We start from the raw sequence: 13,149 nt of genomic DNA, 5'->3' as shown, positions 1-13,149 counted from the left end.
CTATAGACATACTTTTAGAGAACATATTGATGTCAGTTTATGCCTGGATGGTTAAAATGGTTTTTAAAGATTTATCTATCATGCATCAGAAGATTAAAATACAATCTCTCTGTCATTGGCTATATAATGTGCATTGCTAATAGAAGTCCCAATTTTCTTTTTCATATCACTATATTATAATTCCAGTACAACCTTTGAATTCAAACAATAAGTGTTAAGGAAAGTCATATCAACCTAGTCTTGCATTTGAACATGAACAGATGAACAGCATGGCTTTCTCAGGGGTCTTCTTCTTTAACTGACTGGTGCTGGACTCATCGAGAGGGTCAAAGACGAAGTGGGTCAGACCCGAGGGCATCAGTAAACGTGTCCCTGCTCAATCCATCAATAAACAGCACACATGTGTTTGATCAGAGTCAAGCCCTGAGGCGGCAGTCGCTGTGAGCTTTTCTTTCCTATTGACTCAAAGACAAATGTGTGAACAAAACACTTCAGACCAATAATAGCTGTAATAGCGTTTTGGATGGTGTATCTTGTGCTGTTTAATAGCTCTATCAGAAATGTGTGAAAATGTCATCCGTACGATGTCAGAAAGTTGCAAAACACTTTAGTTTCAGTGAAGGCTCTTGTGCTTGTGAACAGAACGCTTCTGAAGTGGCATTTCTATGCAGAGGTGGCATAAATGCATTTACACAGCAAATACAACTGTATGCTTTGATATTAGGGGCTGAGGTGGGTCAGAGCAGGCATAATTTAGCTTGGATTTTATGTGGCATTGGGTCTTTAGGGCCCTATGATTTCTGCGATGGGGAAAAAATGGACGGAATTGCAGAATCCAGTCATAAAAATGGAATTTACCTACTGTATAATGCGGAATGTCACGGAATTTGCCAAATTTTGGATGAATAAATCAAAAGTAGGTCAGTATATTTAAATCAAAATGCAATATGGACTAGTGTCTGTGAATATTAAACTGCAAAAGGACTATTTAAATATGACCCCTGCATGTTCTGCGTGTCTCTGTGTGAATGAATGGCGCAGACGCGTGGTTTTGTTTACACATACTGAAGTGTGTTTTCTTCCTCTGCCGCCTCAATATATGACTACATAATCTCTAGAACTGCTCTGAAAGTCACTTCATGAGAATTTTACTGTTTCTTTAAAAAAAAATCTATTATCGTATCACATACAAACAGAAACTTAAAGGACTTCACAGCAACCCGTCAAAATAAAAGTTCAGTTTAACTTGAAGAAACTGTGAAAGAAATATATTACTTAATGTAATGGTGGTACTACTACTTCTAATACAATGATTATAAAAACATAATTTTTTTTAGGAATATTTACCAGAAAAATTATTTACCAGAATTTATTTACCAGAAAAAGGTAAACACACAACACAGAAGAAATAAATAAAATAATAATATATATATATTTTTTTTGTAAAATCAATTAATTAGATACACTTTTGATTATTAACATTTTATGAAACCACTAAAATGGAATCCAGAAAATGTATGGAAAATGCAGAATTTGGTAAAAATAAAATTATGTTTTATTAACAAGGTTCGGAAGGAGCATTTAAATTTATTTATAAATAATGTAATAATTTTGGCCACCACTGTATATATATATATATATAAATGTGTGTCCCTGGAGCACAAAAGCAGTCATGAGTAACACAGGTATATTTGTAGCAATAGCCAACAATACATTGTATGGATCAAAATTATACATTTCTCTTTTATGCCAAAAATCATAAGGATATTAAGATCATGTTCCATGAAGATATTTTGTAAATTTCCTACTGTAAATATATCAAAACTTCATTTCTGATTAGTAATATGCATTGCTAAGAACTTAATTTGAACAACTTTAAAGGAGATTTTCTCAATATTTAGATTTTTTTGCTCCCTCAGATTCCAGATTTTCTAATAGTTGTATCTCAGACAAATATTGTCCTATCATAACAAACCTTACATCAATGGAAAGATTATTTATTCAGCTTTCAGATGCATGTATAAATCTCAATTTCGAAAAATGTACACTTAAGACTGGTTTTGTGGTCCAGGGTCACATATATATATATATATATACAGCCAACTTACCTCTGTTCACTAATTTCCGGCATCCCTCCTCCAACCCAACTCCTCACTCTTAAACTATTCTTTCTCATCCCATATTAGGGATAGGGTGAGTTATCTGGGTTCAAGCTATATTAATGGAATTTGGGAAAAAAAAGAATTGATTTCATTGGGCCCTAGGCCTTTAAACTGAATTTTTGAGCAGGCACAGAGCAGCCTTAACTTAGTTGTGTAAAGATTCCTTTGCACTGAAGGGGAATTTTGTGTTCTGAAAGCTGCACTATAAAAAATTACACTGCAAAAGTGGCACAGAGATGCTTCTGAAGTGGCATTTGGTGTCTTTACACAGATTGTCAAATGCTGCTCATATGTGGCATTAGGGGTGGGCGATATGGCAAAAATATCATATCACAACTTTTTTTTAGAAATATCATTGATTCACGATTTTATCACGATTCTTTGTCATGTTGGTTTTTCTATTTTGCAAGTTGTTTGAGCATTACAGCCAAAAAAAATCTAAATATTGAGAAAATCACCTTTAAAGTTGTTCAAATGAAGTTCTTAGCAATGCATATTACTAATCAGAAATTAAGTTTTGATATATTTACGGTAGGACATTTACAAAATATCTTCATGGAACATGATCTTAATATCCTAATGATTTTTGTCATAAAAGAGAAATGTATAATTTTGATCCATACAATGTATTGTTGTCTATTGCTACAGATATACCTGTGTTACTCATGACTGCTTTTGTGCTGCAGGGACACAATTTAGTCCGGCTTTTATGTGGCATCATATCTTAACACTGAATTTTAAGCAGGCACAGAGCAGCCTTAACTCTGCTGTGTAAAGATGCTTTATGTTTAATACCTCAAAAGTTGAAGCAAACTGAGAACACTCATGATCAGAGCTCTTTCTGGCGTCTCGTGTATAGCGTCGCAGCAGGTGGTGCATCTCTGTTGGCAGCGGTTCATCGGGGCTCCACCCTGCAGTCCCTCTGCCCTTTAAAACACCCGCTTTCTTTCATGGGTCTCGCTCCGGGGTCAAGTGTGTGTCGCGTGCGTCAGCTCTTCACGACCGCAGCCGTCTACAGCAGAGTTTGGAGGGTTTATGTTTCTGGCAGCTGTGCTTTGAGTATGATGAGGTCAATATGAACGATCTCGCTTTTTTCTGTCCACTTTCTTTCTTCAGATGTAAAAGCCGAATGCTGTCATTCCCATATTCTTCATCACAAAGCATGCAGTCTAATACAATGTCGTGTGCCTTCAACTGTAACATGACAAATGCACATCACTGTAGAAAAGCAAACACAGAGCTATACATTTCCTTTAGGGTTGCCTATTAGTTTAGTATGTTCCATTATCTCGTCTCCTCACAGGGAGGCTGCGAAATCAAAGACTATTCATTCTGTTTGCTGTGGAAATAGTCCATTTGTCTTTTCCCATTATCTGACATTGTGGACGGGCCCCTCAATCATGTGCTCGGTTACATGAAAACAATATATATGTGAATAATACGCTTCTGAAATGTGTTCATAAGAATGCCTCTGCTATTTATGTGTTTTGGATGGATGTTTTAATGGAAAAAATCTAGCTTTTTTTGTACCAGTTCCATTACAGGTTACATTTGATACACACCACCAGTTAAGAAAGAAGTGCTCACTGCATTTATTGGATCAAAAATACAGTAAAAATTGTGAAATATTATTGCTATTTAAAATAGCTGTCTTCTATGTGAATATCTGTAAAAATGCAATTTATTTCTGTGATCTGCAGCTGTATTTTCAGCATCATTACTCCAGTCTTCAGTGTCACATGATCTTCAGAAATCATAATAATATACTGATTTACTGCTCAACAAACATTTCTGATTATTATCAATGTTGAACACAGTTGTGCTGCACAATATTTTTTGTGGAAACTGTCATACACTACCATTAAATTGATCAAAAGTGACTGTAAAGATGTTACAAAAGATTTCTATTTCAAATAAATCCTGAAAAATAAAATGTATCGCAGCATCACAAGAGTAAATTACATTTTACAATATATTCACATAGAAAACAGTTATTTTAAATTGTAATAATATTTCACAAGTAGGGTTGCAAAGTGCTGCACAACAGAGGTATTCTAAGTTAAAACATGGACAAACATGATATTCCTCAAAAATAATGTTTAAATAAATGAATTATTATAAAGAATATTATTATTGTTGTCATAACTTTTAAGCATGTTGTACAATGCTAATTTATTTCTGTCAGAACTTCAAGTTAAATTGAACGTTTATTTTGACGGGTTGTAGCAGATCTTTGAGTTTAGTGTATTTGATGGTTTTTCTCAAATAAAGCTGGTTTTCTCTCAGAGCAGCTCTGCTGATGTTCATGTTTCTGTAGACGCTGAGAACACCATTAGTGTCATGCATGCATACTTCAGTATGTAGCAGATAAAACGGTGCCACTCATATCTACTTTTGATTCCATCCATCAGATTGCGTGTTTTAACTGACAACCTCGTTAACGTTATTCTGTAAATCCCATGTTCACGACTGCTCCGGGATTCCCTCTGCATCACGGAAATTATACGGCCTTATAACTTGTTATAAATGCGACATACCTTTATCTGCACGGAGGGATGATGTCTGTGAATATGAGCAACATGTTGGATGTATTGCCTGCTTTTGCAGCCACTTTGCGTCCACAGTTTTTGCAAATTGGATTCGTCCTCAAGAACAACCCCACGTTTGTGTTTTTTTGTTTTATATCCAAAGTATTCCCTTACTGCAAATTGTAACTTTTTTTCGGCGGGGGATGGAGATTAGAGACGATCTCTGTCATTTCAGCAGAGTGAAGCAGCCGAAATAAATTGCATATGCGCAGGTGAGATTATTATATATATATTTTTTCATTCATTTTTTTTTAAACTGTAGATATGCAAATGTTTATGGTATGATAACCATGTATGTTCAAACCCGGTATATCGTTACAACCCTATTCACAATATTACTGTTTTTACTGTATTTTTAATTAAAAAAATTCAGCCTTGGTGAGCAGAAGAGATTATGGTGTTTTTACTTCATATATTTGTCATTTGACTGTTCAAAGGATTTTTTTTTGTCCAAAAATGAAACATCTGTCTTCATCATGATGACATGAGGGAGAGTAAATGATTTTCATTCTTGATCTGTTCTTCTCTTGTGTTCTTTTTGTCTGTCTTACGGTCTGTGTTGTGCTGTAGCAGTAATGGAGGGATAATTGCGACTTGCCTTGGTTTCACTCTGAGTGTCAGGAAGGCACACACACACACGCGCACACTCTTGAGTGTCAGGAAGGCACACACGCACACACACACACACACACACTCTTGAGTGTCAGGAAGGCACACACACACACACACACACACACACACACACACACACACACACACACTCTGTTATCATGTCTCTACTCACACCTGATCACAGATAATCACTCTTGAAAGGTGCCATTTTTATCTGCTGCTACAGCTGCAACTCAGGCAAAGAAGCAGCATAAATAGCTTTGCTGTCTGTCTGCATTTCTGTCTGTCTGTCTGTCTGCCTGTCTGTCTGCGTGTCTGTCTGTGTTCTGTCTGCCTGTGAGGTGAGAACAGCTCTTGGCTCTGTTAACAGCTGTAAATCGTGACCCGCCGTCCTCTCATCACAAACACACTTTAATCCTGTTCTCTGTGAAATATTTGACCCATTATGATTTCTGATTAATTAGATTTGTATTCGGCTTTAGTCTTGTTTGAATGGGAGTTTTCTCACTGAGGCGGATTAGATATTGATTTGTATAATGACCTGTATCTCTGAACAGTGTCAGAGAGGAAGACGAACCTCTGGAGTCAGTCTGTGATCGCTAGTGAAGGGCTTCAGGTTAACTGTAGGTAAATGACAGACCGCTTAAACAAACACGATGAGCTCTGGTGTGTCCATGAGGATGAGCATAAAACCAGCTTGAAGAGGCAGTGTGTGTGTTGTGTGTGTGACCAAATATCCCCACAAGGATAGTAAAACCTGAAATCTTTTACATTGTGGTGACCGGCCTGAGGCCCCCAGTATTAAAAATAGTAAATTATGTTTATCTGAAAGCATAATAATGTAAACAGGTTGTACAAAATATTGTTTGGTCAGTATAAAAGTAAAAGAAGTCTATGGAAAGTCCCCACAATTCACAGAAACAAACATTTGTGTGTGTGTTTGTGTGTGGCACATCAGAATCAGCGTCTGGTTCAGATTTCACCCCCTAAAGAGAGACTTTTTGGTTGAATTCTGCAGCACAGCTGAAATAAACTGCTCAGTGTGCCGCCAAATCAAGCAGAAGAGCAGAACGAGTGTGTGAGACACACACACACACACACACACACACAAAGACACACATCAAAACAAAAAACCTTTGAGTGACTGTGGAAAAATCTGTAAATGTTCAGAATAACATTTGATCAGTAACTCCAGCTGTCTCACTCTCCAATGAAACACAGAAAGACAGAAACCCTGAGAGAGAGACAGAGAGAGAGAGAGAGAGAGAGAGAGAGAGAGAGAGAGAGAGAGAGTCAGCGGGCGGCGGATTGTTCAGTCTGAGCATGAAAAGGCAAAACACAGATAATTTCAGTGCCTCTAACACACACTATTATTGATATTACTGCAAATTGGTTGCCATGGTTATCTATTTACCTTTGGACGTGAATGGAGAGTGACTTCTGTGCGCTGGTTTAGAGGAGCGTCTGTGGGCCGTTTTCCAAGATAGTTGCCATGGTCACGGTAATTGGGTGGCAGGAATAAGGGCAGGAGACGACAGAAATCCACAGAAAGAGACAAACTGAAAACTGAAAACACCAGAGGAAACCCGTCTGTCTTCTGGACATCCAGGACCAGGAATTTTAGACAAACTATTTGGAGAAAAAGAATCAAACAAACATCAGTATTTCAGCTCTGCTTTACGGCATTACATGAAGAGAGCAGAGAAACCTCATCTAAATATGATTATAATGAGAAAATTCCATTTGTGTCTAGTTCTAATCATTTCAAAAATATTTAAAATAATTAAAAAATATTTAGACATTTATTTAGACGAATAATAATATAATAACATGCAAAATGTATTCTTTTTTTTAGAATTCTAAATTGTAAAAAAATATTGCTTTAAATATGATCTAAAGTCATTCAAATATGATGTGTAATATTATGTAATTTTATACTTAATAATAACTGTTTTATTTCTAAACCGCCTTTCAAAAACTCAAGGTTTGGCAAATAACACAAATAATAAACATATACAAACAGAGAACAACAAAGTAAATATATATAAAATACATTTAAATCTAAATATTTATTTGTTTTTTAAATGATAGCCTGGTATACAGCATTAGATGAAGAAAACAGAGAATCCTCATGAAAAGGATCAAGTAAATGTGAAAAATGTAAAATAATACAAAAATGTAATATTTAAAACAATAATAAAATTATGCAATTTTTTATTGCTTTACAGATAATAGTTAAAAATATATATAAAAATATGATTTGTATTATTATGTTTCATATTTAAATATAACATGAAGAAAACAGATGAAGGTTCATCAACGGTTCATCAAATGTATATTATTCTAAAAATATAAAACATATTAAAATGAACAAGAAAATCCATAAAATGGATTTGCATCTAATTTGATTAATGTAAACAAAATAAAATAAAATAAAATAAAATAAAATAAAAAGATTAATGTGAAAAATAAAACAAAATGTAAAAAACAAATACAATATGTAAAAAAACAACAACAGATAATGCAGTTAAACAACAAACTAGGCAGTATTGCTTTACAGTTAATATTGCAGAATATATTTATATTTATATTTAATTTATATTTAAATATGACATGTAATAGAGCATAAATCTGAATATAGCTGAGCTGTTTTGGTTGCATCAGTGCTCAGAGAGAAACTAGTTGTGAGGCCTTCTGGGTCACAGTGACATCTACAATCATATCAGTCCATTCACTCTGAACCTGCAGGCACTCTGTGTGTGTGTGAGTGTGTGTGTGAGTGTGTGTGTGAGTGTGTGTGTGTGTGTGTGTGTGTATCTGCGCGTGTGAGTGCGTGTGTGTGTGTGTGAGTGTGTGTGTGTGTCTGCCTGTGTGTGTGTGTGTGAGTGTGTGTGTGTGTGAGTGTGTGTGAGTGTGTGAGTGTGAGTGTGTGTGTGCGACGAGAACAAAGGCAGAGGAAGGAGGTCTGCGCAGACTCCTGGCCGAGCTCGTGACGGCCTGCGGCTGACTGCAGAGCCATAAATATACGGCAGGAATTCTGGGACGTTCCTCTCATTTACCCAGAATTCAGCTGTCGTGCCAGAGCTGATCGGGCTAATCAGATGCGAGTTTGATGAAGGGAGGTTTCCACAGACTGATGATGTGTTGATGATGGAGCGTTCATGCTGAGTTTGAATGTTTTTAAAAGCTCAGATAGAAATGTCTTTCATCAGACGCACTGATGGGTAATGTATTCATGGGACAGGTGTACTTGAGTTGTGCAAACATCGCATCTGATTGGCCAGCGGAGAATCAAAGCAAGCGTGAGCCGCTCTTTAATGCGCCTGTTTTTCAATGGCCTCACAAAAGACTGAATGAGAGGCTTTCCTCTGCCAATCTCACGCTTGTTTCCAAACATTCATTCACCATACACCTTTACTGCTTGTTTTTATATCTGTCAATCTTTAATTTAGTTCTGTTTAACTAAATGATATGGGGAATTTTTTTATAAATGATTATATTAATGCTTCCTATTTGCATGTGGAAAGGAGCACCGAGGCTTTTTATTTTAATCAGACTCGTTTCCTCCGCTGGATTAAACTGTGATTTGAATATCTTTGAAGGTCTTCGACGGGATCGGTGCGTTTCTGCTCCTGCTGCATGTGAGATAGCGTTCTGGCTCTTACCATCATTAATTTAAATGCTAATTGATTCTCTATGAGGCCTTTTAGAGAGTGTCCGGCTCATCCTCACATCTGTGTGTGTGTGTGTGTGTGTGTTTGTGTGTGTGTTTGTGGTTCAGGTATTCCCTATATTATGGGGACAAAATGTCCAATATCCAAAGTCCTTGTCAAGTACATTTTGGAAACAAGCTTATAAATCACACAGAATGAAGTGTTTTGAGAATGTAAATAATGCCTGTAGTTTAGGGTAAGAGGATAGAAAATACAGTTTGTACAGTAGAAAAACCATTATGCCTATAGAATGAACCCATAAAACATGGAAACCCAGCAAGTGTGTGTGTGTGCGTGTGTGTGTGTCTGTGAGTGTGTGTGTGTGTGTGTGTGTGTGTCTGTGAGTGTGTGTGTGTGTGTGTGTGTGTGTGTGTGTGTCTGTGAGTGTGTGTGTGTGTGTGTGTGTGTGTCTGTGAGTGTGTGTGTGTGTGTCTGTGAGTGTGTGTGTGTGTGGAATGGAGGCTATTGCTGATTTCAAATATTGCTTTATTGATTATGAATACATGTTCTATTTATAAAATTATATGTTTATAAAAATATGCAATTAATATTATAAAATTATTTGTTTATATTTATTTTAGGACCATTTTTATTATTAATATAGTACTACATAGTAATGTTGAGTGCAATATTTTAGCACCAAAAATCTAACCACCATTGATAAAAAAAAAGAAAAAAGAAAAAGAAAAAAAGAATAAATAAGATAAAATTGAATAAAATGAAATAAAAATGTTTAGACAAATTACACTAATGCAAATTTGGACAAAATGTGCTTAAATGACATGACAATAATGTCTTAATGATCTTAATGGTCCTAAAAATTTAATTAATTTATTTCGTGCAAAATATGGATATATTTTGATAAATAGATATAGGTAAAAAAGGAGAAAAAATGGATTTAATGAGAAAGATTTAGTCATTTAGAATGAACACAGGTAGAAATCAAAATCATAGTGACATGTTCACACACACACACACACACACACACACACAGATAGATTTTCAAAACACTTCATTCTGTGTGATTTATGAGCTTGTTTCCTCATGGGGACCTAAAATGTCTCTACAAGGTCAAAATATAGCTACTGGTATTACTATCATTTGGTCCTAATGTAGGGAATACCAGGTACACACTCTCTCTATCTCTCTCTCTCTCTCGCTCTCTCACACACATTTAAACAATTTATTTAGATCCACTTAAAAGAAATACACACACATACACACACACACACACACACACACAAATGATCCATGACATGTTGCTAAGCAACACTGGGTCTGGATTGTGCTGATAAGCGTCAGTGGTTGACTCTTGTGTGCGTCTGTGATGAAGCTCAGGAGGAGCTGCAGGACGTCTTTCTGAAGTCATGGTGTCTGTCTATCTGTCTCACAGCTGTCTCTGTCTCTCTCTCTCTGTCTCACTCCATCTCCAGTGATCCTACACACACACACACACACACACACACACACACACGCGTCAGTCAGTTCAGCGTCTCCTACCAAACACTGCATTTGAGCTTTTTCCAGCAGTAGTTTGAGCACAGGACTCGCGTCTGTCTGGTCGTGTGAATCGCGTGCGATCAGCGGGAGTTAGCAGCACACAAAGGGAAGGTCATTTCCAATGCAGCACGTGCAGAAAAATAATAGCAGAAGTGGAAAAGTGGCCCTCAAACGGGGTCAGTGTGAGCTCTCTCTGTGATTGGTGGAGGCGCCGTGCTGCACAAAGACTCTGATTGCTAATCACCCACAATTACACTTATTCACATAATGATACCAGAATCAAAAGCCAGTAATAGCCGTCCGTTTTCATCCATTCACATCTCACTGCCTGCTGTCACTCATCCCTCCTCCATCCATTCTGCAGCCCATTACACACACACACACGCACGCTCAGACACACATACACACACACACACACACACACACACACACACTCAGACACACACACACACACACACACACACACACACACACTCACACACACACACACACACACACACACACACACACACACACACACACACACACACACAGCGTTTCACTGCTGACATCTCAGAATTATGACAGGAGTTTTGTGTTTTTAATTCTCTCTCACTGCAGATGGTCATTTGTTCTGCTCAGGTTCCTCTTTATCATGATATGTTATCAAGAACCGTGATGTAGCCGGAAACAGCGACAGGATGAAGAGCCAGTTACAGTTTTTTACAATAATTTTTGCACTAATAACAGAATCTTCATGTCATTTTTCAAAACTCTAGACACATAGTTCACAACTGAAGATTCAAAACACTTAACACTTTTTCCAAATGCTTGGATACAATACACATGAGCCGAAGATCTTTTGTTCATTGAGCTAAAATCACTGGTTCAAAATAACACAACTTAACATAAAAAAAAAATCTATATCATTGTTATCAGTATTTGTTTTTTCTACAGTAAATGTCTTTTTAGACTTAGAGGGTGATAGAGCTGGAAGCTGATGAAAACCACTCATATTTTTGGATGAGGCGGGCTTTAACCAGCCTAAGAGATAGAGGTTGAGAGTCCAGCACCAGAACAATGTTCTCTGTGGGGCCCGACCACCTCCCACTGAATGTGATTTTGAGGGGCCCCCATAGCAAAATCAGTGCAGTGGGCCCAGAATTCCTAGCAATCATGGTTTCAGGCCCATCCACAGTTTATCACCTTGTATTTACCCCCATACTCCTCTGTCCTTACTGTAACCCGACTGAGGAGTTTTTCTCCACATGGAGGTGGAAGGTTCACAATAGGCTCCTCACAAACAAGTCCCTCTTCTCCAGGCCATAGATAATGCCTGCAATGACATCACAGGAGACCGATGTCAGGCCTGTATTTGCCATCCCAGAAGATCTTTAGCTAATGAAAACATCCATAATGATGTGGATGAGAACCTGTGGCCAAATCCACAAGACAGGGTTGATAAAAACATAGTGCAGTGAGGGACACTCCAGCTGACATTTCACTGTAGGCCTACTGTAGTTTTCTTTTTTTTTCTTATCTAAAGTTTTTTTGTTTTGTTTTTTAAACCTGTTGCGAGTTGATTATTTCATCAATAATTTTCAAATTTAGTTTAATGATTCCAGTGTCTGTACTTTTCTCTCTAGTCTATTACAATGATGCATGAATGTGTAGAGCCATAATGAAAGCTGCATCATGTGTTTTGAACAACTATATTTAATGATTATCCTAAAAACTAAACAATGAAACTATGGGTATCTTGTGTGTGGGTGATCTAAAGTAATGTTCCTATGATATTTCATAATAAATTAGTATTTTGAACCAATGCTTCTGCAAATGCAAGGCTTCTTTAAAGATATGAAGGCAATATGCAAAGTTTTGAACATCGGACAGCCTGTGATACAAATAATGACTGTTTTGAGTTTTATGTCTAGAGTTTTGAAAAATGACATGAAGGTTCTGTTATTAGTGCAAAAATGATTGTAAAAACTGTAGTATTTAATATAATAATAAAAATGTGCATAAAAAGTTTAAACATTCTAATAATTAGAATTCTAAATAAAAAAATATAATTTTAATGTCCATATATTCTATTTGCATCTATTTCTATTATTTTCAAAAATAAGTGCATTAAAGTTTAAACATAATGATTCTAATATTTAAAAATATTAAAATGATGCATAAAAAGTTTACAATTCTGAAAAAAGTCCTCATCAAAACCTAATCAAAAATGTTAGAACATAAAAATGAACAAGTAAATCCATTACTTCTATTTGCATCTAATTCTATTAATGTAAAAAAAATTAAAATATTTAAAATAATACAATTATAATAATACAAAATAATTATGCATAAAAGTTTAAACATTCCAATTCTAATATTTAAAATAATAATACAATTATGCATAAACTCATTCTTATATTTAAAAATAATAAAACTATGCATACAAGCACATTCTAACTCTAGAATTTCAAATCCCCCCAAAAATCCTCATCAAATATATATAAAATATTATAAAATGAAAATGAACAAGAAAATCCATAAATTGTATTTCCATCTAATTCTATTAATAAGAAAATAAAACAAATATTTAAA

The sequence above is a fragment of the Barbus barbus genome, assembly GCF_936440315.1.
Source record: "Barbus barbus genome assembly, chromosome: 25".
Lineage (NCBI taxonomy): Eukaryota > Metazoa > Chordata > Actinopteri > Cypriniformes > Cyprinidae > Barbus > Barbus barbus.
The sequence above is the reverse complement of the archived record's forward strand: the minus strand, read 5'-3'. Positions refer to the sequence as shown.